Here is a 27,035-nt window from a genome sequence, read left to right as displayed (position 1 = left end):
GTTATTAGTTAATTTCTGTTGCCCTGCTGTTATTGCATCATTTAAATGTCACAAGTGATGGAGTCTCTACCACTTCCCTCAAGAGAATATTCATCAGTCTAATAGATCTCATTGTCAGGAAGTCTTTGACCACAAGTTATATATATCTTATGGATTCCTTTTCAGTCCATGCAAAATATGCTGCAGGGCACCAAATGAACCTTGTTTTTAAAAACAAAATAAAACTGTCAGTTTATGACACAACAGCGAAAACATAGAAACTGAAGAGATTTATAGTTAATGCCAAAACAGATTTATATTTCTGGTGCACTTTATCTTGTCCATATATTATGTGTTAAACAAATCTTTGAAGCTGACCTGTTGAATATTCTTAAAGAAAAGAAACTAAAGCAGGTTAATGTGAACTCTGGTGGGGTGGTTTCCAGTTCTGGGATGAGCGGCAGAACTGCCAAGTAAATTAATGGTAACCTGAACAGCTCAAGAACAACAAAAAGACTGCTTAATAGTTAATAAGTCTTGCCTTATCTCCACTGGCAGACTCGGTGCAGTAGGGTTAATCGGGGGGCAGTACTGATATCATCATGCTAGTGTGGTGTTGAACATTTCAGTGAAACTGCAATTGTATTCTTCTTTCCTTTATAGACCCAGATCTTAAAAAAAAAAATTGTTTCAATGCCCACTAATTATGCCTGAGTTCATTATTTGCACAAGGGTTATATTTATGTAAATATCTTGAATTAGAGTTTAGGCCATAATCAGTGGTGCAAGTAGATTTTAATTCTTACCGGTGCGACCTGGCCCCCTTGCCTCCACTCCCCCTCACAAAAAATGTTCAGTGACTAGAGCCTTGTGCAGATAAAAATTTATACCCATGGACGTGGATAGAAATCACTATCTGCTGTACTGTGGAGCTCTCCCGGGAATAGCAATGGTGAAAGGAGCAGAATGTGGGACTGCCACTCCCAGGAGCTAGCTCCTTCAGCGTGGCTGTAGCGCCCCCAACAGCTGCGTCTCCTCTCTGGAGTCTGTGCAGCCCCGCCGGAGGACAGGGCTTGGGGTGGTGCAGCTGCACCAAGGAGCTGACAGTGTGGGGCGCTGGCTCCTGGGAGTGGTGGCCCCACATTCTGCTCCTTTCACTGCTGTGGTTCCCAGGGGAGCCCTGCGGTTCAGTGGATACAGATTTCTATCTGCAGATATCCATATCCATGGGTATAAATTTGTATCCATGCTGGGCTCTACAATTCATTCTTGAAAATGTCTTTCCGGTATGGCGTACCGACAGTAAATGTCTTAATGGTACAGTGTACCTGACCGTACCAGCTTACTTGCATGACTGGCCATAATCCTGCACTTTGGTCCACTAATGCAGACTTCTGCACTCACGTGGAGTTGCATTGAAATCAGTGGAACTAATCATGGATGCGGAGGTCCTTGCTAGCAAATACAAGACAGGATCAGGTCCTGATCCTTAGATAAGTGAGAGAAGAACCAGGCACCTTATGTAGAGTCACCAATTTGCTACTCAAGAGCACTGGAAATTATACTCTTTTTCCCCAAAGTAAATCTTTAATGAGGAGCTTGCTAGTTAATTTTTAAAAGCCATTCTAAAAGGAAAAAAGTTTTACCTAACTTTTAATGTTAACAAGATGTTTGTCTAAGATGGTTCTGGATCGCTTGCTTATCTGTATGATGACAACTCTTTTAGCTTTGGGTTAACTCAGCTGTGATTGAAGCGTGAATGGTAAATACTCATTATCTGAAAAGATGTTTGAGACTTAATCATGCAAAGAGCTGAGATGAAAGTGGTTGTTTCCCTCTCATCTAGTTAAGGAGACTTTCCTTGTGCTGTCTTATGTCTGGTTGTAGAGCTATGCTGTACATTAAACTTGCATTGCAATGCACACACTCTTACAAAGAAAAACATAATATACAAAATGCCTATTGAACAAATTCTGTGAGTCATGGTTCATATATAGCCATTGAATATTGTATCTATGGGCATAGAATACATACACTCCAACTCCCAGGATACTGGAGGACCAAGACTTAAAGATGACTTCAGAGTTTCCTTAGATCCTGGTTGCAAGCCCATCAAAAATATAATCGAGCCCTTGATCTCCCTCCTCCCTGCAGATGTTTTTCAGATACTGTACTACTTAGCTTTGGCTCTGCTGGCCCCCAATCAACTGTAGCAGAAAACTACCAAAACCATGGTGGCACCTGGACTTTGTGGTTGCCTCTGGGATTACAGCAGTGCAATGGAGTATCTCTTCATGCAAGTTTGGGTTTGGCCCTGGCAGAGGGCATGAGGAGGGAAATGGGAGAGGAACCCCAGGGGAAGGGGAGAGGCTGGTGAATAGTAGGGGAGAAGTCAAGGAGAAGGCCTCTCTGGGGAAAAGAGAGGTGAGAAGGGGGAAGGCTGAGTCCAGCTTAGGAGCCACATCTGGAGCTTTGCAGTTGAACTAGGGAGATGAGGAGAGAGGAGCTGTGCAGTAGGCGAGTTTGCAGTATCCCAGTAAATCATGCCATCTACAGTAGCTGCTTCTGGTTCTACCAGTCATCCAGATGGTCGTGCTGTTTCCAATTAAATATTTTAACTATGTGGATTTCACATGGGAGGATTTCTGCCTGCCTGGGGACTTGGGTAGTAGGCAGTGAATGCCATACTCCCCTACTTTGTATGCTTTCAACGAGACATGTCATGTTTGCTCCCTTCTGTGTTGTGCAGTGGAGGGAACCATAGGGCATAATAATATTTAGTAGTACTGGCTGAAATATTTTTGTGCGTGTGTGAGCGAGTATCATTCAGCAATGGCGTTTTGATGAAATGAGTGCTTTGCAAAAAAAGTTTTTAACAATTTGAAATAAAAAATTAGTGTAACTTTTTGTAGACCCCTATAATTTTTTTTCTTTTTGTGGTGGTGATGGGGGGAAGCCTATTTCTCCCTTTTTAAAAAACAAAACAAACCAAAAAACTTGTTTTATCCAAAGGAGGAAATTTTCTTTTCCTCTACTGAAAGGAAGTAAGTTTAAAATTTTTTTCAAAATACAAACTTTTTGATGAAAAGATCAAATGAAACACATGTTTCTAAAAGACTTTCATGATATACTTTTGTTTTACCCAGCTCTAATTATTGTGATTTTTACCATGTATGTTGTGCGCATGGTATACAGGATGTAGAAGTTCCTATCTGAATTTATTTTTGTTGTGTTTGTGTTTTTGTTTTACTCCCTATAAACTACAGTGACACCTAAACGAAATGAACAATTCTTAGAAATACAGTACCAGTGAACTAAAGCCCGCTTCATTTCTGAATGAGAGCACCCACAGGGGGGAGTATGTGCTTTAACTAATGTGCTTTAAATTCACACCTTTTAGTTAATTCAGCTTAAATTTCCTGAAAGTCTCTGTCTAGACGTGGCCTTAGACTAATTTTGGGCCCAAGCATTCAGTTGTTATGCTGACACAATTCCTATTACATAATTTGCATGTATTAGCTTCTGAGAGAGAAGAAAATAACTTGATTTTTTTCTCTTTCAATATGTCCATTGTCCAGGGTTTGCTGCAATTTCTCTGTTCCTCAGAGTTAATGGTTTTTATAACTTTTATGAAGCCCATTCTGTGCATTGACAGAGAGGAAGGAGAAATCTGACACTTTTAGGTTTATGACTGTGTCACAGTGGTCACCATTGAAAGGTCATTGTGTTGCCTAGAGATACCACTTGTGGTTATGAGGTAAGAATATGGAAATATTGTGGTATAACAGGAAATATCTGCTATATCTCAAATGTCACTGTTGGAGAATTGTGATTGAGCACTACAACTGCAATATTGTTATCAAACATAAACAGCTACTGAGACCCATTGACATTAACTGTACAAAGCAGTGTTGCTAACTCTTTGCAGTAGCTGGCATTTTTCTTATACTCCTGGAGTCCTGTGATTATTTGAAACTTTCACCTCTCCCATAGTCCCATTTCAAACAGTACTATGTTAACACATGTAAGAAACTCTCTTAATGTGGGCCAGGTGAGTACACATGGGCCAGTTAGTGCATAACAAGCTGATGTAAGCTAGAATTTACAGCCTAGTGGTGTGCACTAGCACAGAGTGGACAAGCCCTACTTCAGGATTTCTCAAACAGGGGTCGCCGCTTGTGTAGGGAAAGCCCCTGGCGGGCTGGGCCCGTGTGTTTACCTGCCCCGTCTGTAGGTCTGGCCGATCGCGACTCCCACTGGCCACGGATCGCTGCTTTGGGCCAATGGGAGCTGTTTCTGTGTGATAGGAGAGGAGACTATAGCCAGCTTTGTGGACTCCTCTCGCTAGTTTCCTAGGCTTCTGCTAGCCTAGCTCACAAGTCTATACTTCTGGCTCCCCACCCTGCTCCCTGGGTGGAAGCTAGGCTCCAGCTCTGGCTCCTTGATCTGCTTCTGGCTGGCTCCATAGACCAGTGTAGGAAGCATGCTCTGTAAATCAACTTAATACCTTCTTGTGGGGAAATCTGGAGAGAGAGGGGCAACTGCATACAGGTCCCAGCAGGGCACAGAGACAAAAACAAAATGTCTGGTGCCTGGTTGCAGCAAAATAGATCAGATTTGCAGGTCTGTTGTCACGTACAGGGCAGGATGGCTAAGCACAGTGGGGTTTGTGTAGTGCACTGTACTGTAGCTCCAGAATGATTGAGTATGCCCTTTCCCATACATTCTTCAAATAGCACCATACATTCAGTAGAACTGACTATGCTCCCAAGTCAGCATTTCACACACCATTGGGTTGTAACCCATTCTCTTCTTGGTGCTGACTTAAGCATTAAAAACAGACTTGTGCCCTCGCACTGTGCTATGAGTGTCTCTAGTTTCCACATTCCATCCCTAGGGTACACCCAAAACAGAGAGAAGAATTTTTTGTGTATGAAACTCTGGTGGTTTTTTTTCTCTCCATGTAACTTTAGTTTGGTTTCCAAGGAACATACTATCAATAAGATGTTATGAAATATTTGTAATGAGGTTATCTGACAAATATTGAATGTTTAGGGTAAAGAAAATCTTGTCTATGAAAACTGTAGTGTAGTATAGTGTGTGTGTGTGTGTGTGTGTGTGTATATATATATATATATATATATAGTATATGTATATCTATCTATATGTATATCTATCTATCTATCTATCTATCTATCTATCTATCTATCTAGTATATGTATATCTATCTATCTATCTAGTATATGTATATCTATCTATCTATCTAGTATATGTATATCTATCTATCTATCTATCTATCTAGTATATGTATATCTATCTATCTAGTATATGTATATCTATCTATCTAGTATATGTATATCTATCTATCTAGTATATGTATATCTATCTATCTATCTAGTATATGTATATCTATCTATCTATCTAGTATATGTATATCTATCTATCTATCTATCTATCTAGTATATGTATATATATATAGTATATGTATATATATATATAGTATATGTATATATATATAGTATATGTATATCTATATATAGAGAGAGCATGCGGTATATTTATACACAAACATATGCAAGAGTATTTTCAGTCCTGTAACTCTCATATCTGTCTTGCATGATTATCCAAGTGACCAGGTAGAATTAAATATCTGCTAGAAGCAGCTTCTCTACTTTAAACTAGACTCTAAAAACACAACACTGCTGTTGCGAGCAAAGGCATATTTACGCCTGACAAAAGCCTGCTGTGGATTTTAGGAGTCTGTTCTGATAATGTTTAACAATGTAAGTATAAGCAGACCTATGTATGTGTAAGAAATTGCAGAATAATCATGTTGAGTGTTGCACACGTGTACGAAATTGCAGAGTAATCATGCTTGTGAGAACAGAAAAGATAAAGTAACTAAAGCTAGAAAAGACCCATTTGAACTAACTCTAAACCTGTACTGATGGGGGAGGAGAGTTAATATAGAAATGAGACTATTAATAGATATAAAAAAATAAGTTATTTATAAGTTTGTAACAAAGGGAAGCAGAAGCTGTATTGTCTGCTGTTTAAGGTAATACTGGTATTTTCCTGATAAATTTTACTCTTGTGAATAATTGACCACTATTCACTGAGTGTTTTGCCTTTAACAAATACTTAATCCAACAATTAACCGCTAGGAGCATTTGTTAATATTGTTTAGGCTAGGTTCTTCTCCTGGTTCCACTGGTACAGTTCCATTGAAATCAGTTTATACCCTTCTAAGAGAGAGAAGTATAAAACAAGCCAATGGCTAGAATCTGAAGTTAGACAAATTCAAGCTGAAAATAAGGCGTAAACTTTTAACAGTGAGGGTAATTAACCATTGGAACAATTTACAAAGGGTCGTGGAGGATTTGCCATCATGTGCAATTTTTTAAATCCAGATTGTTTTTCTTAGATCTTCTCCAAGATAATTCTTTATCACCTGTGTTATACATGAGATCAGAAGATGATTACAATAGTACCTTCTGGTCTTGGAATCAGAGTTTATGGATGGGAGTTGGATGGGTGTACTGGAGAGCAGAATTTGGTTTTATATTTATTTGTATATTCAAATTAAAAACATAAGAACAGCCATACTGTGTCAGACCAAAGGTCCATCCAGCCCAGTATCCTGCCTTCCAACAGTGGCCAATGCCAGGTGCCCCACAGGGAGTGAACCTAATAGGCAATGATCAAGTGATCTCTCTCCTGCCATCTATCTCCACCCTCTGACAAACAGATGCTAGGGACACCATTCCTTAACCATCCTGGCTAATAGCCATTAATGGACTTAACCGCCATGAATTTATCTAGTTCTCTTTTAAACCCTGTTATAGTCTAGCCCTCACAACCTCCTGTGACGTTATGAGTATAATATAATATCTCACTGAAAGGTGACAGGGCCAGAAAGAGTTAATTAACTCACAGACTGACCTGACCCATGACCAAACTTTAGAGACTGGTCATGAAGATATGTAAATGAATAAAGCTTTGAAATGCAGGTCTGCATTGTTAGAGGTAGAAGGGGAGATGTTTGCTCAGATCTTGTAATGTAAGCAAACAAGTCTTGTCTATTACCATGGCTTTGATTCAAAGATCAAAAAAAACCTGTATCTGAACTGTTTAATGGATAAATTACCCTGTGCTAATTGCCAGGATGTTTGGGAGAAGGAGTTAAGCCTATTGTTTTCTCAGGCCAAAAGGCTGCTGGAAACATATAAGAACCCTGGGACATGATCCTACTTCATCTCAGATCTGCTTTGGGTTTCAAGAAGGGGAAACCTTAAGCCATAGGGATTGAGATCCCCAGTCACTGACTGGAGTCACCCTGAATATGGACAATGGACTATAACCTATGGACTATTTCTAAAAGGACTTTTGGCAACTACAAGCTCATCTCTACTATGTTTCTGAACCTTAAGAATTGAATTCAAGTCTGTATGTATATGGATCTTTTAACCAACACATTCTCTCTTTTTTTTCTTTTAAAATAAATTTTAGCCTAGTTAATAAGAATTGGCTGTAGCGCGTATTTTGGGTAAGATCTAAGTTCAAATTGGACCTGGGTTTGTGGCTGATCCTTTGGGATTGGAAGAACCTTTTCTTTTATATGATGAGAGAAGATTTTCAGTAATCATCATCATATCTGAGGTGTGTGTCTGGATGGAGGCCTGAGGCTGTGCACTTTAAGGGAACTGTGGTGTTTGAACTTCTAAGTAACCAGTAAGGTACGGTAGAAGCTGTTCTGTGCTGGCTTGGTAAATCTAAGTATTGGAATAACCACCAGCTTCTGGGGTTTGTCTGCCCCATTTTGTTTGCAGTTCACCGTAATTGAGTGACGTCAGTTGGCTCCCATGGGCAGCAAAGTCACACCTCCTCAGGCAAGGAGTTCCACAGGTTCCACTCATGATTTTATATACCTCTTAATTAATGGGATTGCACAGATGTAAGTGACGGTACACAGCATCTCTTAATGGCAATGATGCACAAAGAGGAAAGAACAAATTCCAGGTAGTTTGCTGGGCTGGTAGGTAGAGGTCCCGTAGGCTAGTAGCTGGGGACAGCCAGTAAGTGCAGTGGAACAGCTCATCCTCCAGCAAGTTTTCCCAACAAGTCTTCACTTCCTCTTCAATATTGCCAGAAGCTATCCTTTGTAGATCTGTGCAAATAACCATCATATTGATCTGGTTGGTTGGTTCAGTGGCCAGACCAAAAAAATAATTCAGGTTGATCTGAAATATTTGTTTTTTTTGGGTGAAACAAAAACAGAAAGCTTAATCTAGCTCTCATGATGTCAAACAACCCCCAACTCCCTCATCCCCTTTTTTTCTGTGAAGATATTGCCCTCTGGTGCATTGGCACCATTTCCTTCTTTATTTGCTCATGCACTCTGCTAAGCTCTTTCCTGCTTCGGCTTACCATTGTTTCAAACCTGAACTATATCTGAGGTTACTTGTTCTTTGACTCTGGAGGCATGATTCCTTCCAAAAGGTCCAATTCTGCCAACTCTACGAAGCGTAGTGCATTCTACTGTGAGTAAGCCCACAAAAATGAATGGAACTGCTCAGTGTAATAGCGAGTGTGGTAGTAAGTGCTTGCAAGGTTACATGCAGAGTGTGTGTGTATTTTTTTTAAAAAGTATACTGTAAATTTTTTTCAAAAACACAAGCTCCACTAACTTTCAATTAAACTTAGGCTACATGTTGTTGAAATTTTTTTACCCTTAATGTCCTGAGTAGTATTTGGTTCAACAGTCATTAAAATGAGTGTGATGCTAATAAGAATTGTCACCTGTTTGTTTCTGATCTTCTCCTGTGTGATAGTCTGAAAGCAAAAATCAAGTGGTGGTGTTTATTTTTATAGCAACCTGTCATCTAACATGCACCATATTCCCTAATAACAAACAAACACGAGATATCTAATTAGTGGTTAGATCTTGGAAGGAAGCTTTTAAAATACTTAAAGTCAATTGAATTATCTCTATTTTTTTTAAAATGTGGAGTGAATATAGCTGGCTATACGACAGTGACTGAATATATCATCTTTTGGCTTGTTGTCAACCTTTAGAATACCAGTGTTTAAAGCTGAATAAATATCCAACTAGCAGAAGATAATAAAATACAATATTTGATATTGTGTTCCCAGAGGCAGAGGAAAGGTTATAAACCCTGCTATCTGGCTAATGGCCCTGATGGTTTCTAGCAAGTTATTTAACTAACCATTTATTCATTCTAATTTATAGTGCAATTAATGAGAGCTAAAACACAGCCGCAGGATTCAGGTTCCCAGAAAAAATAGTAATAAATTATGGCCAGGTTTAAAGAGCATGACTTATCAGCCAAGCTGCCCAGTAACCTCTGGGGATATGGTGTCTGTACCACAGATACTTATGGGTAGTCAGTTCTGTGTTCTGTAGATGATTTTCTTTTGGTCTTCCCTGACATTTGACCAGTTCAAAATCTTCCTGCCTTCAAGACAAAAAAAAAAAAAGAATTGAAATAGACAGTATGAGGTGCAACTGAACATCAGTTTCACACACGTGGTAGATGTTTTGTAAACCACTGTGATAGCTTTTCTGGCAGAATCTCGTGCCTTTTGTTGGCTATATGGTTTGTTCTCTCTCTCTCTCTCTCTCTCTCTCTCTCTGTGCGTGTGCGCGCGCATATATAGATAGTATCTGTTAGCATGCCTGGGGCATCGAGAGACCTACTAATTTCCAGTCTGTTTAACTAATTCTTAAATGTGGCAAATGCACCCCACTACATTGAAAAAAAACTAGAGATGTGCTTAACTTTATTAAAGTTCATAAGGACTTGTGGGATTGGAGCAAAATGTACCAGCAAAAATGAATGATCAAACATGTACTTTTTAAATGATATACGGTGACACAGGTTTATCAAATCAACCTTCAGTAAAGTGAGAGAGAGAGAGGGATAAAAGACTTGATTAAATTAGTCCCCAAGTATTTTAAAAACTACTATTGTCTAGATATACACAAAATTGATCCCCCAAATGCACAGAATGTAAATATTATATATTTATTTGAGTTGCTGTAATCTTCATCAAATTTGTAGCAGGTATAGAATGTGTTGTGGGAAAAAAATGAAATTAAATAGGAGATAAAACATTGCTCTTTCTTACTCCTCATATTGAATTGCTGTTGTCATAGGTATAAGAACACGTAGAAAAGCCTGAAGTAATAGAATAGAAACTTGAAGTGTTAACTACGTGGCAAACAAAAGCAAGATTACTGTACAATAGCACATTCTGAGATATGTTAATATTTCTTGACACATTATGACTCTTTCCTTATTCAGTGTTTATTGCTTATTTAATTTTAAAGAGCTCTAAGGAAACCCATGTGTGTGTTCCTGAAAACTTGAGAATTTTCAAGGGAGTGGATTTGTTTGGATATGATCTGCTCTGAATACCTGTGACACATGAATTTAATTTGGATCAAGGCTGTGGCTGATTATGTATGGAAGCTGAATGGGATTTCTACTTTCTGTTTAGCTCTAATTCCCTTGAACTGTTTATCTTTTTCCCATTTACCAGGAAATAAACTACCTGTACTTTATTTGGAATGCCTTTATTTATAGGACTGCACTTATGTGCCACATAAGCTGCTCACCTTTTCGGGAGCAGAAGGGGGGCAAAGGGATGTGAGCCAAGACAATTGGTGCTTGACGTTCAGAGAGAGAGAGATGTGCATGCTATTTTACTGGTCAATCAAAAACATAATCCCTACCCTGAGGTGATTATCATTTGGTTGTGCTTGATCCTTGCTAGATTATAATGTGGCGCCAGGATTCAGGGGGTGGCATTTTGTGCGCTCCCCACGGGGCTCACGGGAGCTTCCGGTTCCGCTCCCGTCACGCCGCCGAAGAAGGACCTTCTGCCGATGTGCCGCGGAAAACAGTGGCAGGCAATTGAGCAGCTCAATGACTGCTGCTGTCGCCTGCGGCATTTCGGCGGAGGGTCCTTCTTCGGTGGCGCGATGGGAGTGGAACCGGAAGCTCCCGCGCGCCCCGTGGGGAACGCACAAAATGCCGCCCCCCGAATTCTGCCTAGGGTGCCAGAAACTCTGGCGCCGCTCCTGGGGTCAAGATGTGTTTTAAGCCATATTTATGCAGTCTGGATTCTGAGATGGGGGTTGGGGAGGTGTAGCCTTTGGTGTGAACTAGAGTGGACCTATGGGTTGTTGTGTCTATTTTGTTGGCTTTTCAAGGGATGCCTGTTGGTGGTCACAGTATAGGATCTCTGTAGCATCATACACTATGCAGGGGGTCTCAAACTGGGGGTTGGGACCCCTCAGGGGGTCGTGAGGTTATTATGGGGGGTCATGAGCTGTCACCCTCCACCCCAAACCCTGCTTTGCATCCAGCATTTATAATGGCATTAAATATATAAAAAAGGTTTAATTTATAAGAGGGGGTCACACTCAGAGTCTTGCTATTTGAAAGGGTTCAACAGTACAAAAGTTTGAGAACCACTGCAGTATAGTGACACTCTCTTCTTCTGCTGTCAATACCGCCTATCCTGGGGCTTTTGTGGGGAGCAAAGTAAGGCTCAGTACTCCAGCCCTATCTTCTCACTGCCTTGAGAGAATTCTCGTCTGTTCCCTGGCAGCACAATTATGGCTCTTGTAAACTTCTGGGGCAGTATGGATATGTGCTAATATCTTCTAGGGAGAAGAACACAACCCTAGAGCGTGTATGGAGTTTTCTGCAGGAAGCAAACCATATGGGTGTTCTGTTTCACATGCTTCTTGTTATGTTTTACAGCTGTGGTTTTAATTAGAGTGTTCTGTTTAATTCAAGAACCTTGGGTTGGTTACCTTGAAACTGCATTCTTGGTTTCTGTTAAGCAGAATCTAACTGAACAGGAAGCCTAGTGGAAGGGTTGTCCCCAAGCTGTCTTGTGGACCAGGTGTAAGTGTATATGAGAAATTAGGCATCCTAAAAACAAGGTTGGGTTATCCTGTGATATTCCCCCATCCCAAATACTGGAAGAAGGGGTGCTGCTTGGATGAAGAGATTTAGGGGTGATGCAGGCATTCAGCAGTGGAGTAAACATTTACTTTTTTCATACTTGTTTTTTGAGGACTGTGTTCTTGTTAATGACTATATAAATGTGTCAACTAAAGGGAGTTCTCACCACATGTGATTTTTTTCTTCCTTTTTTTTAACACACCTTCAGTCAACTTGTGGATTCTGAGGCAAAATATTAGAAAATGTAGGAAACCGGGTGGTAACTTCTCATTTAAGTTTCTCCTTAATAGCCTACTAGTCTAACTTAGGAGAAGGGCATTCCAAATTATTGGGTCTCACAGAAAAAAGCCATGAGGTCGTACTGGAAGAAGATAAAGTGGAGCATCCTGAATAGGCATCAGTAACAGAGTGGAGGAGGTGGATGCACCACTGAAAGAGACCAGGGCAGAGGCATAGAGAGGGGAAGAGATTGACAATATTGTGAAGGTGAGGACAAGTAGTTTGAACTTCTTGCAGTGGACAAATGTGTGTTAGTGGAGGTATTCCAAGAGAAGGGCAATGTGTGTTTTGCATTAATGGGCAAAGAAAATGATCTTTTTGGCTGTGTTTGTATAGACTTGTGGGGAGGGCCTTAAACTGTGCTGGTCCAGAAGATGGTGTTCTTGGATGTGGTCAATATCTTATGAGCTTAATTTAGAGCATGATAACCAACCTCTACTCAAACTGAGTTGGATTTAGTAGAAACAGGGTTGCAGTTTTAGGTTGTTGGTTTATAGGAAGTGGGATGCTCCAGTTTACAGATGGATTGCCCTGTGAAAAATGGGAACTGATGGGAACTGTAGCCGAATCCACCAAATACACTGTATTTAAGGAAATTGAAATAATCCTACTGCGGGTCTGCAAGGCGCTGAATCATTTACAGGTCACCAGTGTGTGTCTGGTGTAATGCCTGTTACCTCTGCTTACTTTGTTACCTCTTCTGCTGAGCAGTGTATCACATTACCCAGTGTTATATGATCATTTAATGCAAGACCCTTTTAGAAGGGCATTAAGTTAAGATTGCCCTCAAAACCTTTAAATCGGAGCTTAAATGTTGAAGGCAAATTGATACTTTTTGTTTGGGCTACTTGTATTTGTGGAAAACATTCAATAAAAAATAAATTTTTAAAAAGAGAAAAATTCAGACACGCAACCCCCTTCTGAGAAGTGTGGTAATAATATCTAGCTCTTATGTAACATTTTTATAAATAGATCTCAGAGTACTTGACCGAGGAGGTCAGAATCATTAACCCCCATTTTAGGGATGGGGGAACTGAGGTTTGGAGAGAGAAAGTGACTTGCTCAAGGTCACCCAGCAGGCCAGTGGCAGAGTTGATAATAGGATCCTGGTCTCCTGAGTCCCAGTCCAGTGCTCTAAGTCATTAGGCAACATTGCCTTCCCTTTTCCATTTAAATCTTAATGAGCATGGTAACCATGTAGGGAGATTGAGGAGACGTCTCTAAAAAAGAGCTACCTAAAATGTGTGCATTGTCATGAAACCAACAAAAACACATACATTGTTACTACTAAGAGTGAGGCAGGATTCTTTGGAAGGTTTTAGTAATGTAGGCTCTCTGAAATTCCACATCAAACCACCTGCCCTCTTGTTTCAAACAAGTGTGTGTGCATGCGTGCTTGGTGGTGGGGGTGGAATCCTGTGGCTTTAATTTTAAGGACTCGATTCTGCCTCTAAGCTTGTATTTATCACCCAAAGTGGAGTAGTTGTTGCTTTGGTGAAGAGTCTCTTTCTAGCCCTTCAAATCTACTATTCTGATGGAATCCCACCATTTCCTGACAGCTTGCTGGTCACACACATAGTTTACATAAAGTTGCATCTTTGTGTCTAAAGAGCTTCAAAATGGGGCATGGTTAGACCAAAATAATTATTCCTACTCGCCAGTTGAGCTTGTTTCATATGGTAGGATATGAATATTGGAACACATGTAATACATGTTACTTGGGCTAAACCTTTGCTGTTACTTGGGTTAAACCTTTGCTGCAATCAACTGTGCGGACACAGATCTCTTTAAATGTGTCAGCTAAAGGGATTTTTGTACATCTTCAGCCAACTTGTGGATTTAGAGGCAAAATTTTAGAAAAATCTTCCAGATGTATTGTAGTGAAACATAGTCAGGAATCATCCCATTACCTCAGTATTATAAACATATGATCACAGTTCATATCAGCTCCTAATTATTTGACCTTACACCACTCAAGAACATATACCCCCTTCTACTGTATTATGTAGAAGACTTGACTCCAAAATTGGGGATTTAAGATTTGCACACTGTACTTAATTTTCTGGTAATGTTAATTAGCTAATTTGAAACATAAGTAAGATACAATTAATGTTGTACTTTGATATTTTATTTCTAACAACAGGAAGATGATTACCTTCAAAAATAATAAGATTGAAATCTAAATAAGGATCTAAATTATAGTTGTTGGGTTGTGAAGAAAAGCAAATTCAGTTAATCCCTATTTCAATGTGCCAATTAGCTAAGTATTAATCAATCTCCTATATAAATGGAAATGAGGATACTAAGCTCTCTTTGGTAAGATAATGTTTCTCATTAACACAAGTACAATCCTCCTAACACTTTAATGTAGGGGGAAAAAAATCTCTTCTTCCTAGTTGTCTAAAAAACCAAACCCAAATCCAAAGTCACTTGATGAAACCAGTGCATTCTAGTGTCCCCGTAGTCTGTCAATATTCCTTGTAGAAACCCCTGCTTTAGTATGAGGGTGTGGGAAAGGGAGAGTTTTATTTTGAATACTTAAAAATATAGTGTAGATTTAAAAACAAAGTATCTGGGGATACCATAATTTACATGACTGCATACAACAGGAGTTGAATAATTCTGGATTTTTTTTAATCCTGTGACTTAAAAATCAATTTTCTTAGTGGAATTTTGCCTCTCAGATATGTTGGGCCAGAATCTTTTGTCAGTTTAAGCATGGTCAAAATAGTTAGTTGTGTAGTTCAAAAGATAAATGACATAACACATGCCCTTTCAGAGCTCTTGCAATCTTTTTAGTATGTGTACAGTTGCCTAATAAACCAGGGTTTATATATGGGTATGCTTGTGTTCATTTTGGATACAATGTGGTTTGCAGGGTGCTTATGCATAGGGAAGCATGCTATGGCTCACCGCCCTGGGAACATTCTAGAGGCCGGGGGAGGGGGATGAGCTCAACATGTGGAGTGGAGAACTATGGGCATGTGATGAACAAATCCATATATGGAAAGGTTAAATATGATTGGTTAAAGGTTTGTTATGTAACTTGTTGTTATGTAAGTGCCATGTGCTATAAAATAGCAAAGGGAGGGGCTCCTTGCTGGAGGGACTCAGCCTGATTTTTGTACCAGGGGCTCTCCCTTTGTGCACATTGAATAAAGCCTTGTTGAATAGAATTGAATCGCATCACATCACATCGAATTGAAGTTCCTTGATTCTGCCCAGCATCTGACTCATTGGGAACCACAAAATCCCAACAAGATACAGTTGCAAAGTTGTGTTGGGCTCCTGTGTTGTAATAGAATGAGCACATTTTTAGTGATCTCCTGTATAGAATTGCTGATTAACCTACAGTCTTTGAAGGATTTCACAAATGTAAATGAGTTAAGACTTACAACCTTCCTGTGAGCTAGGTAGACAGTATTATACCCCCATTTTATTGATGAGGAAATTGGTAGTGGACGTTAAGTGATTTGCCCAAGCATGCAGAGGAAATCTGTCATAGCCAGCATTAGAACTTGGGAATTCCCAGCTCTAATCCCTGTACTCAAACAGCTAGGCTACAGCCCTCTAATTTACATAAAATCCTAATAATCTCCTAGGATTTCTGCCTCCCTTAAAAATACACATATTTTTGAAAGGTAAAATGAGACAACCATTTTCCCCAGCTCTGGGCTATTGTAGGGAAATAGAAAGTAGAATGAATTGAATAAAAGCTCTGAGTCAATTCACTAGGTGTTTGCAAATATTCAGTTGACCACACCATGTGTGAGCATATCCATTAATCCTGAAAATTTCAAGAATTTTGGCACATATGATTTAATAGTCCGAGTAGCTATAGCTGATATTATACATTAGTTACTACTTGCTATTGGCTGTTCTCATGTTGAAAGTGTTTGCCCTTCAGGCTCTGATCAAGCATGACCATTAAGTAAATGCTTAATTTTATGAGTAGTTCCATTGATAACTTACATGCATGTACCTTTTAAGCATGTTTTAGTAGCTTGTTGAATCAGTATTGTAAGGAGTAAATTCTGGAATGTACCAGTTCATAGTATGCTGAGATTAGTTTTATTACCTTAATTTTAGCTAATTTGTAGTAGATACAATACAAAGTCCACCACCCAAATAGTGATTCTAGAGAATTCAAAATCTGCAAGTGAATTTGGACATTAACTACCCTACATCACTACATATTGTATATGGTTTGGGCAATGCCAGTTTCTTTCATCACCAGGGGCGGCTCCAGGCACCAGCACGCCAAGCGCGTGCCTGGGGCGGCAAGCCATGGGGGGCGCTTTGCTGGTTGCCGTGAGGGCGGCAGGCAGGTTGCCTTCGGCGGCATGCCCGCGGAGGGTCTGCTGGTCCCGCGGCTTCGGTGGACCTCCAGCAGGCGTGCCGCCAAATCTGCGGGACCGGGGACCTCCCGCAGGCAAGCCGCCGAAGGCAGTCTGCCTGCCGTGCTTGGGGCGGCAAAATACTTAGAACCGCCCGTGTTCATCACTGAACTACTTTACTGTGGGGTTTTTTTTGTTTTTTTGTTTTTTTAAAATTGCTACATTAGGAGAAATGTTTGGCCATTTTTATTTGTGTTTCCCAGATCTGGCTTTAGTATGAGGCTTTCACATTTTTTGTGACTTATTTAAAAAAAAGAAAAAGAAAAACACAAAATCAGGCTTTGGATTTCATGTTTTGTTTTTTCCCTCCATTCCAAAATAAGACCAATGCTTGAATGAAAACAGCAGGCAACTGATGTGAGAAAGCCATGTAGAATATTAAGCAGAGAAATATACTGATCATGGAATGTATTTTACAGTGCAGATCGGGGTATATTTGGAAAAATGTCAATGTACTTGTAAGTATGGAATACTCTGCGATCTACAGGCAGGATGGATAATTTTGGTATTTCTTCTTTCCTGAGTTGACCTAATGTTCATAACTGCACTGTTTGCTGGGGTGCTGCTAGGTAGATAAAGATTTGCTAGTGATTATGCTATACCCTCTTGTACAGAAATGCTTACTGAGGCGTCACTTTGAGGAATGCACTCAGTGCAGTGTCAGCATTTGCTGAATATGTCAGTCTGTAATAATATAGTATTGGGGACACTTGTGCATAGATGCAATAGGGAGGTCTTCAAAGAAAAGCTGAAAATGGTTATTTGATTTCATTGCATACTATACATGGAATATAGGAAAATATACAAGTTAACCCCCTCCCACACACTATTGTATTTATATTGCTATTTTATCCTCAAAGATAGTGAATTGACACTTCATAGCATGGGGGCCTAAATTACAGTAAATACAGGAATAAACCTAAGCGTAACACAAGTGGTGAGCTCTAGGGACCAATAGTTGTTTCTCTCACTATTGTGTGTTTCAGGAAGAAAATGATCCGGTTATGTTTTTAAAAATGCTTTTTGGGTTGCTGTTGGTTACTTGAGATGCTCCAGTAATATACACCCACTCATTATTATTATTATTTATTATTTTATTTATTTAATTATTTATTATTTAAAATATTAAGGGTTAGGTTACACATCATAAATATCATCTTTACGAGCTCCCTCATAGAGGTGATATATTTCAGCTTCCTTAGTCGTAGTGAGTAAAGTCGCTGTCAGAGAGGAGGCCATTCATGACTGATGAACACTGTATCAGCAACAGATACTAAATCTATTTTATAGTGGTCAGTAAAAACTGTGCTGCAAAATAAGGGTTGCTTAATCTGGCTGTATCTACCTAATGTAAATTCTGAGAATAATTGAGGAGGTAACAAACTGAGTTTGGAAAATACCTGGTGTATAGCTCCAAATTGGGAGGAGTCGGTGTTTGTTTAAAGATTCCTGCAAGAGCCTGGTAAATATGTACATATGCATCAGTTGCTGTTGGGTAATTCAGAGGTAGAGCTGAGCAGAATCTTTTGAGTTTCATTGTATGGTCTTCATCCTGCTCTGTTCAGGGCCGCCCAGAGGATTCAGGGGGCCTGGGGCCAGGGGCAGCTCTAGCGATTTCGCCGCCCCAAGCACGGCGGCACGCTGCAGGGGGCGCTCTGGCGGTCGCCGGTCCCGCGGCTCCGGTGGACCTCCCACAGACATGCCTGCGGAGGGTCCGCTGGTCCTGCGGCTCTGGTGGAGCATCCGCAGGCATGCCTGCGGGAGGTCCACCGGAGCCGCGGGACCAGCGGAGCCTCTGTAGGCACGCCTGCGGGAGGTCCACCGGAGCCGCCTGCCACCCTCCCGGCGACAGGCAGAGCGCCCCCCGCGGCATGCTGCCCCAAGCACGCGCTTGGCGCGCTGGGGTCTGGAGCCAGCCCTGCCTGGGGCAAAGCGTGGGAGCTTTGGCGCTTGCATTCACCCAGCGGCAGTCCGGGTCTTCTGCATTTCGGCAGCGGGGGGCCCTTCAGTCGTGCCGTGTCTTGAGCAGCACTGAAGGGCCCCCCGCCGCCGAAATGCCACCGCAGACCTGGACCGCTGCCAGGCCAGGGCTTGCAGAGCCCCTGAGGGGCCCGGGGCCTGGGGCAAATTGCCCTCCGCCCCCAGGCGGCCCTGGCTCTGTTACCCTAATGTAAATCTAAATAAATCTTCTGAATCAGTTGAGTTACACTTGAGAGAAGTGCTCGTGAACTGGGTATTAAGCCCATAGCACTTTTAAACACAAAAGCAAGGGCTGCATCTGCTCTCATGTGCTTGGCTTCTATTTATTTCAGTGGGAGCCATGTCAATGCTTTCAAAGATGGATTTTTTTTCCTGAATCTTGCGAAGAAAGCTTTTTAGGATATTCTAACTGTAATTTCTCATCTGTTTTTTAATTGCCACATTTTTCTTGCAAATGAATTAGGTGTGAAAACAGCTGCAGCAACAGAAATCTGTTTAGTTGTTATGGTTGAAGGGTTAATTGCATGTTGCTTAGTGCCAAAAGGCTACTGTTAAAATGCAGGGATCTCTTGAGGTTTCAGCCTTGTGGACTTGATTCTGCTCTCCCTTTCAGCATTCTACATCCGGAGTAAAGCCCTTTGAAGTCACAGGGATTACATTAGTATCAATGAGGACAGAATCAGGTCCTATGTCTCTATTTACTTGCAGGAAAAATTGCCAAGATACAAGACCAGTTTTTCTCTTTAACGTAACATTTAAGTAACGGGTTCAGGGCCGCCCAGAGGATTCAGGGGGCCTGGGGCAAAGTGGGGGAGCTGCGGCGCTTGTGCTCACCCAGTGGCGGTCTGGGTCTTCGGCGGCATTTCAGCGGCAGGGGGCCCTTCAGTTGCTCCGCGTCTTCAGCAGCACTGAAGGGCCACCTGCCACCGAAATGCTGCTGAAGACCTGGACTGCCGCCAGGCCAGGGCTCGCGGGGCCCCTGTGGGGCCCGGGGCTTGGGGCAAAGTGCCCCACTTGCCCCCCTCCCCCGGGCAGCCCTGAATGGGTTAACTGGATTTGAACCAAAACTCTCAGCTTAAATCTCAGTTCATCGAGGTACTTAAGTATGTGGGTAATTTTAAGATTTGGAGTTCGTCCCATTGAGGCCAGTGGGAACTTCTCATGCTTAAAGTTACAAACATGTATCTTGCTGAACTGGGGCTTCAATCACAACACTGTTAAATTTCATTTCCCTTGACAATGAAAGAATAAAAGAAGACAAGAGAAGTGTGCTCCTTTCTACAGCCATCTTCATCTGGTGGAATCTGCAGCTGGGTCAGGAATTTTTACATCAATTGTTGTTTGTCAAAAATGCAGATGGTCAAAACTGAAACTACGCAAAACCAAGTTGGGTTTGAACTTCCCGACTCAAAAAAAAATGTTGAGACAAGTTTTGAAACTGCCTTAATATTTTTATTTTTGACATTTTCAATAAGGAAAGACTCTGGCTTTTCTGCTTCAGAGCAACTTTGTTTCGAAATTTAAGACAATTAGATTGAAAAAGTTTTTTAAAAAAAGACAGAATTAGTAATTAAATGTTTTAATTGACCTGACATGGGAAATATTTTGGGGATTTTTTTTCTTTTCATCCCAGCTCGAGCCAGGAAAAAGTTTTGAGCTCCTAAAGATATATTCACAGTATGGAAGACTGTGTCCCTCCCATTTCTAATAGAATCTGTGGTGTATTGAACACTGTGTTGGAATTGTAAGCTATCATTTCAAGAGTGGCGGGTTTCTTGATGCTGTTTGCCAGCTAAGGGGACCTGTTGGGAAGTGCGCGAACAAAGTCAGTCTGGAAAGAACCATCCTAGAGTAAGATGGGGTGAGTTGTTCCTCTCTGCCTTTGGGAGCAGCCTCCTCTCTGCCTTTGGGAGCAGCCTGGCTTGTATTTGTGTTTTGGTTGTTTTTTTATTTTTTTGATCTAATTTCTCTGTGTGGCATGAACAATCCCTGGTCTGTCTGTCAGGTTGGAAGACTGAATCAGAGGCTTGATTGCATTGTTGGTAGTTTCCAGTCGTCAGGAACAAGCAAAGACTAAATCCGTGGCCTTCTAGGGCATTCTGTTGAATCTGAGAAACAACGTGGCCTAAAGTGTAATAGGCTTTACGTCCCACTTATTCCAGTGGAATTTAATGGACAGTGGTGAACCAGCAGAGCAGTGGAGTAGATGTATTGAACTGGTTAACTGACAGTCTTCTGAACTGCTCAAAAGTCTGTCTTAAGGCCAAGAAATATATCAAATTGTTCCAATAAATAAGTAAAATTGCAAAGAGTAGATAATGTACCTAGAGTATAACATATTTTGCTTTCTCTATCCTTAAAGCATAAAAGCTTTTTCAATAACTACTAAAATCTTCAGACTAGACTACATTATCTTCAAATGCATTTTCTATTCCAAAATGTCATGAAATGATGGAGTTTGTATCAAAAATCTGGAAGCATCATACAACAAAAGAAACTTTAAGTGGTATCATTTTTATCGTTGCTTCCTGGGGAAAGCAGCGCTGAATTGGAGCCAACTTTGATATTACTACAATAAACCCACCCTCTTTCTCTCCAGCCAAAAAAAAAAACCCTCACAAAAAATAAAAACCAATACTGCGTTTCTGTTTGCTTCTTAGACCTGATATTGATCTCACGCTGTTTTTTTCCACTTTGAAATCAAGAATAATTCTGTTGAAGTTATACTTGAGAGCAGAATCATGCCCTTTTAGGTTAGGAAAGTGTAACTTCCCATTCTTGTTTTCCGAATATTCTGAGGTAAACATTCTACTAACTACTGATAGTAGATGGGATTTGGTGTGTGAGTGTGAGAGACCATGTTCTAAAACAGGGATGGGCAAACGTTTTGGCTGGAGGGCCACATCGGGGAATAGAAATTGTATGGAGGGCCATGAATGCTCACAAAATTGGGGTTAGGGTGCGGGCTCTGGGGTGGGGTTGGGGATGAGGAGGTTGGGGTGTAGGAGGGTGCTCTGGGCTGTGACCGAGGGGTTTGGAGGGCGGGAGGGGGATAAGGGCTGGAGCAGGAAGTTGGGGCGTGGGGAGAGGCTCAGGGGTGTGGCCCCCACCCTAGCGCCCCCGGAGCGGGGCCGGAGCGCTGGAGCAGGGCCAAGCCACATGGTGCTGCCCCTTTCCCCTGGCTGGAGCAGGGCCACACCACGCGGCTTGGCCCCTAACCCAGTGCCCCGGCCAGAGCAGGGCCGAGCCACTTGGTGTGGCTCAGGGGCTGGCTTAAAACTACTTGTGGGCCGGATCTGGTCAACGGGCAGTAGTTTGCACACCCCTGTTCCAAAAGAATAAATTAAAAGTCCTGGAACCGTGCTCCCCAATATCTTTAATGGTAAAGATGGATGCAGTCAGTTTAGCAAATCTTCTTTACGTGTCATGTGGAGAGACTTGACGTGTGAAGGTAATTAGGGGGTACTTTGTAAGTAAGCTGTATGGTGTCAGCTTCTTGCTGTCCTTACTACTGCCTAGTAAGGCATTTGATACGGTCTCGCATGATATTCTGATCAATAAACTAGTAAAATACAACTTAGATGGGGCTACTATAAGGTGGGTGCATAACTGGCTGGAAAACTGTACTCAGAGAGTAGTTATTAATGGTTCCCAATCCTGCTGGAAAGGTATAACAAGTGGGGTTCCACAGGGGTCTCTTTTGGGACCAGCTCTGTTCAATATCTTCATCTACAACTTAGATATTGGCATAGAAAGTACGCTTATTAAGTTTGCAGATGATACCAAACTGGGAGGGATTGCAACTGCTTTGGAGGATAGGGTCATAATTCAAAATGATCTGGACAAATTGGAGAAATGGTCTGAGGTAAACAGGATGAAGTTTAACAAAGACAAATGCAAAGTGCTCCACTTAGGAAGGAACAATCAGTTTCACACATACAGAATGGGAAGAGACTCTCTCTAGGAAGGAGTATGGCAGAAAGGGATCTAGGGGTTATAGTGGACCACAAGCTAAATATGAGTCAACAGTGTGATGCTGTTGCAAAAAAAAGCAAACATGATTCTGGGAATAAATTAACAGGTGTGTTGTGAGCAAGACACGAGAAGTCATTCTTCTGCTCTACTCTGCACTGGTTAGGCCTCAACTGGAGTATTGTGTCCAATTCTGGAGTATTGTGTCCAGTTCTGGCACCACATTTCAAGAAAGATGTGGAGAAATTGGAGAGGGTTCAGAGAAGAGCAACAAGAAAGATTAAAGGTCTTGAGAACATGACCTATGAAGGAAGGCTGAAAGAATTGGGTTTGTTTAGTTTGGAAAAGAGAAGACTGAGAAGAGGACATGTTAGCAGTTTTCAGGTGTCTAAAAGGGTGTCATCAGGAGGAGGGAGAAAACTTGTTCACCTTAACCTCTAAGGATAGAACAAGAAGCAATGGGCTTAAACTGCAACAAGGGAGGTTTAGGTTGGACATTTGGAAAGTTCCTAACTGTGTCAGGGTGGTTAAACACTGGAATAAATTGCCTAGGGAGGTTGTGGAATCTCTGTCTCTGGAGATATTTGAGTAGGTTAGATAAATGTCTATCTGGGATGGTCTAGACAGTATTTGGTCCTGCCATGTGGGCAGGGGACTGGACTCGATGACCTCTCGAGGTCCCTTCCAGTCCTAGAATCTATATTACTTTTGGGCCTGATTCTGCCACCCTCTGTTGTATTGCCTGGTACCTTACTCCATTAGATCTCAAACTGACCTCATGAAGATTTCTACTGTCAGTCTTTGTGTGAACATTTTTCTGCATGTTTTGGAGACTGGTTTTCATGAACATTTTTGCAAATAACAAATTGCTTGTACAAACCAGTGTCAAAAAATGAAGAGTTTTGAATAATGTCAAAGTGAATGTGTGGATTTTCATCAAATGAACATGGACTGAATACTGAAGCACAGAGGTTACGTAACTTTCCCAATTTCACACTGTGTGTTCATGGTGGAAGTGCGGATGTAACTCATGCTCTTGACAGAGGTCCCTGTTCTTAACCACAAGACATGCTCCCTCATTGGCTCAAGGAAAGGAAGAGAAGAGGATAACCTTTACCCGAGTTAAGGATGATATCTAACACATTATTAACTGAAAACTGCCCTTTTTTTTCAGATCCTGTGATAGACTTTCCTACCACAGGGTAGCCTTCTCTGCAACAGGATGCTCATGTGACAGTTACCACAGAGCTAGGATGGAGTGTGGTGGCAGCACACATGAGTTCAAGTAGGTGCTATATTTTTATTAACTGCTATTATTTTGTACAGTTTCATTTTTAATTTAGTTTCCCAAAACTAGCATGGTTTTAAATATCCTGAAGTTGTTGACTTTGGGATATACTGCAAGGCACAACTATTTTCTCGGTGACAGCAAAGACAGAGATCAGATGGTTGGTGAATTAGAGAAAAGGAAGCTTAGTGTTATACCTGGTTCATTGTTGGAAGGTTTCGCTGTAAATTGGTTGAATAGGCTAGTCCAGTGGTCCCCAATCTTTTCGGCTGGCGGGTGCCAGCCGAAGGACCACTGCAGCGGTGGAGCACCCGCTGAAATGCCGCCGAATTTTGGCAGCATTTCGGTGGCGATGCCTCTCGATGATGATGCTTGCCGTCGACAAGCGTCGTCATCGAGAGGCGTCCCCGCCGAAATGCCGCTGAAATTCAGCGGCATTTCGGCGGGTGCTCTCCTGGGGCACCGCGTTGGGGACCACTGGGCTAGTCCAATATTTTGTTTACATTTTGCTAGTTTGTAGCGCTTGAGAGGGTTTTATTAATCAAAATTCATATTAAGTAAATAACATTTTATTCTTGTTCAACAGTGATTTTAAAATGTTAATCTACATAATAAGATTGCAAGAATATTAGTGTGTGTGTCATTCTGAAGCTTAAAATGTCTGAATCCACGTAAGTGAAGTAAGCAGCTACACGCATGGTTGAGAGCTCTCTTTGTTCAGAATATCACCATGTTCAATCATCACTGGGATTCATGTCTGTTACCATCCAATTTTTAAGTTCTCAGCCATTTAGGGCTTTGTTATGCGAGTGACTTTGTTTAACCTATGCAATAGTATGGGCTTTCACCCACTAGTATTCAAATAAGGGCCCTAATTCATGCGTGGTGGAACACCATTGGCTTGACAGATGTCAGTCATCACTGTTTAGAGCTAGGTGACATTTTTTTACACTTTTTTTCAGCAAAAAATGCAGATTTGGCAGCACTGAAACACTTTGCAAATCCATGTCAGTTTTGCCAAATAGTTTCAGCTGAAATAAAAAAAATTGAAATTTTTTGACTTTTTTTAAAATAAAATATTTTGGTTCTAAATGACATTTTAAAAATGTCCTTACATTTTATTTTAGCCCACCCCCAAATTTACATGCTCGAAATCTACAAAACGTTTCACGTTGAGTCAAAGAAGATGTTTTGTGTGACCCAAACCTGTTTTCAGAATTGCCAGTGAACTGGAAAAAAAATTCACTCTCTACTATTGTTGAGCCATTGCCCCATAGACAAAGACAAGGTCCCTCTCTTGCAAGGCTCCAGTGCTGAAAACACTGGTATGTGTAAAGTTACTTATATTCCATATCAGCTCTCCCATTGACTTGGCTCATATATGTGTCTGCAGGATCAGGTCTGAAGTTACGTCAGTGACACGTGAGAGAGGGTGCTACTCAATAAGGTAAAGAGGTAAAAAAAAGTCAATGGTCACAGCAAGCTGATGAGTTACTTGGCATTGTAACATCTTGAGGTTCCTTGAGCTATACCAAGGATGAATTTGGTCCCAGATCTGAAATTATGTTAAGCTTCTTTTTGCCATTGCTGATTCCAATAAACAGGTTGGAATTGGTTTATGCTGTGACAGTAAGATCAATACTATAGATGATCTCAGTTTTTCAGCAAGTTGGTCATACCAGCCAGAGGCATGATAATACCAAATGCAACTGAAAACTGTATTTTTCAAACAAAATCCACAGGTCATTCCAAGTATGATGCACTTAACCTTATGATTTTTCAGACTGCTGTGCTGAGTTGTGTGTGGGGTGGTGGGTTTTTTTTGGGGGGGGGTGCTATAGTATGTCTATCATACAGCTACAATAATTTGCGAACACTTTATAGGATATATCACCACAAGGCATATGACAGGCCTCCAGGGTAAGGTAAACCACATATATATTCAACAAAGCTTTATATTTAGAATGGCCTTCACAGACTTGTTTTTACCCTTTGATGTTGGCGAACTGTGAAGATAATAATTATCTTTCAACTATTTTCCTTGCTTTTATATATTGATATAGAGCCAGATTCTGCTATCTCTTCTCATGCTGAATGGCAGTTTATTCCACAAGTTGCCCCATTCATTCCAAGGGGTAAGGGTATTAGAATTTGGCGCACATTACTAAACTGTAATTCAATATACGCGCATGTTTTATTCCTTTTCCTTGCTAAAAGTGTCTTTTAACAATAAGCTGTGTAACCATTTGGGGAAAGATATAAAAAATGAAACTTGGATAAAACAGGCACATTTTATAACAGGGTCTCATCCAGTACCTATACCAGTTCCTTGCACCAGGTAAATTTTGTGATTGCTATAACAGCACAGCATGCACCATGTTGGCAGACCCCATGAGAGCAAGAAACTGTCTCTGAATTTGAAGGATCTAAAATTTAATAAAGGCAGATTTAAAATCATGTACATGCTAATGTCCCTCTTACCATTTTGGGCATTAAGCACAAATCCCTCTTTGTAGTTCATAAGGTAGAGTTGATGATTGTTTTTAGGTTTGTATTATTTACATCTTTGTCAGAACAATCAAACTTTAAAAAAAAACAACAAAAAAATAAACCACCAAACCCTGGTAGTTTCTTATATAGGGGATGTTGGGTACTGAAACATATTTGGCAAAGAAGTCTGGCTCTTGATATAATTATTAAAGACTTTGATACTTGGATGGGAAACTCTAAAGAGTAAAATCGCCTTAGATCTGTCAACTCTTGCTTAGCTTTACTTTGTAGTCTAGCTGATTTTTTTTGCTTCTATCTTTTCACAGCTTTCATACATATTGCAGGGGTGTCTTTAAAATCCTGTTAGAAAATCCCAGTCTTTTGAATCATGTATTGCTTTGACAGCTCTATCTGTATTACGTGGAGAAATTAAAGCTAGATGTCTAGAGATTTTTGCAATACGGTTTCAAAGAGGATAGAGAAGGGAAACCCTTCCTATTCAGATGTATTGGCAAGGAGTTCCAGAGGATTAAAAATTATTATTCTCAACCCTCTTCTTTGGTTGTGTTTTCATATATCAGTGTACAGTGTTTATTTTATCTGTGTGGAAGTTATAACCCAGTGACATCAGAATAACCTATCACAGAAGAC

The 27,035-nt window shown here is 40.9% G+C and overlaps 1 protein-coding gene across 1 annotated transcript in view; it reads left to right on the top strand.

Moving 5' to 3' along the window:
- EPHA3 (EPH receptor A3) overlaps nucleotides 1-27,035 on the top strand; it is a 773,721-nt gene that overhangs the window by 37,796 nt on the left and 708,890 nt on the right. Inside the window, exons 2-3 of the mRNA XM_039481726.1 lie at nucleotides 23,781-23,891; nucleotides 25,288-25,341. The gene's annotated coding sequence lies outside the window, so the exon portion shown is untranslated. The remainder of the gene's footprint in view (nucleotides 1-23,780; nucleotides 23,892-25,287; nucleotides 25,342-27,035) is intronic.

The sequence above is a fragment of the Mauremys reevesii genome, linkage group 1 (genome assembly GCF_016161935.1).
Source record: "Mauremys reevesii isolate NIE-2019 linkage group 1, ASM1616193v1, whole genome shotgun sequence".
Classification (NCBI taxonomy): Eukaryota; Metazoa; Chordata; order Testudines; family Geoemydidae; genus Mauremys; species Mauremys reevesii.
This window is presented reverse-complemented; position numbering and strand designations above follow the sequence as displayed.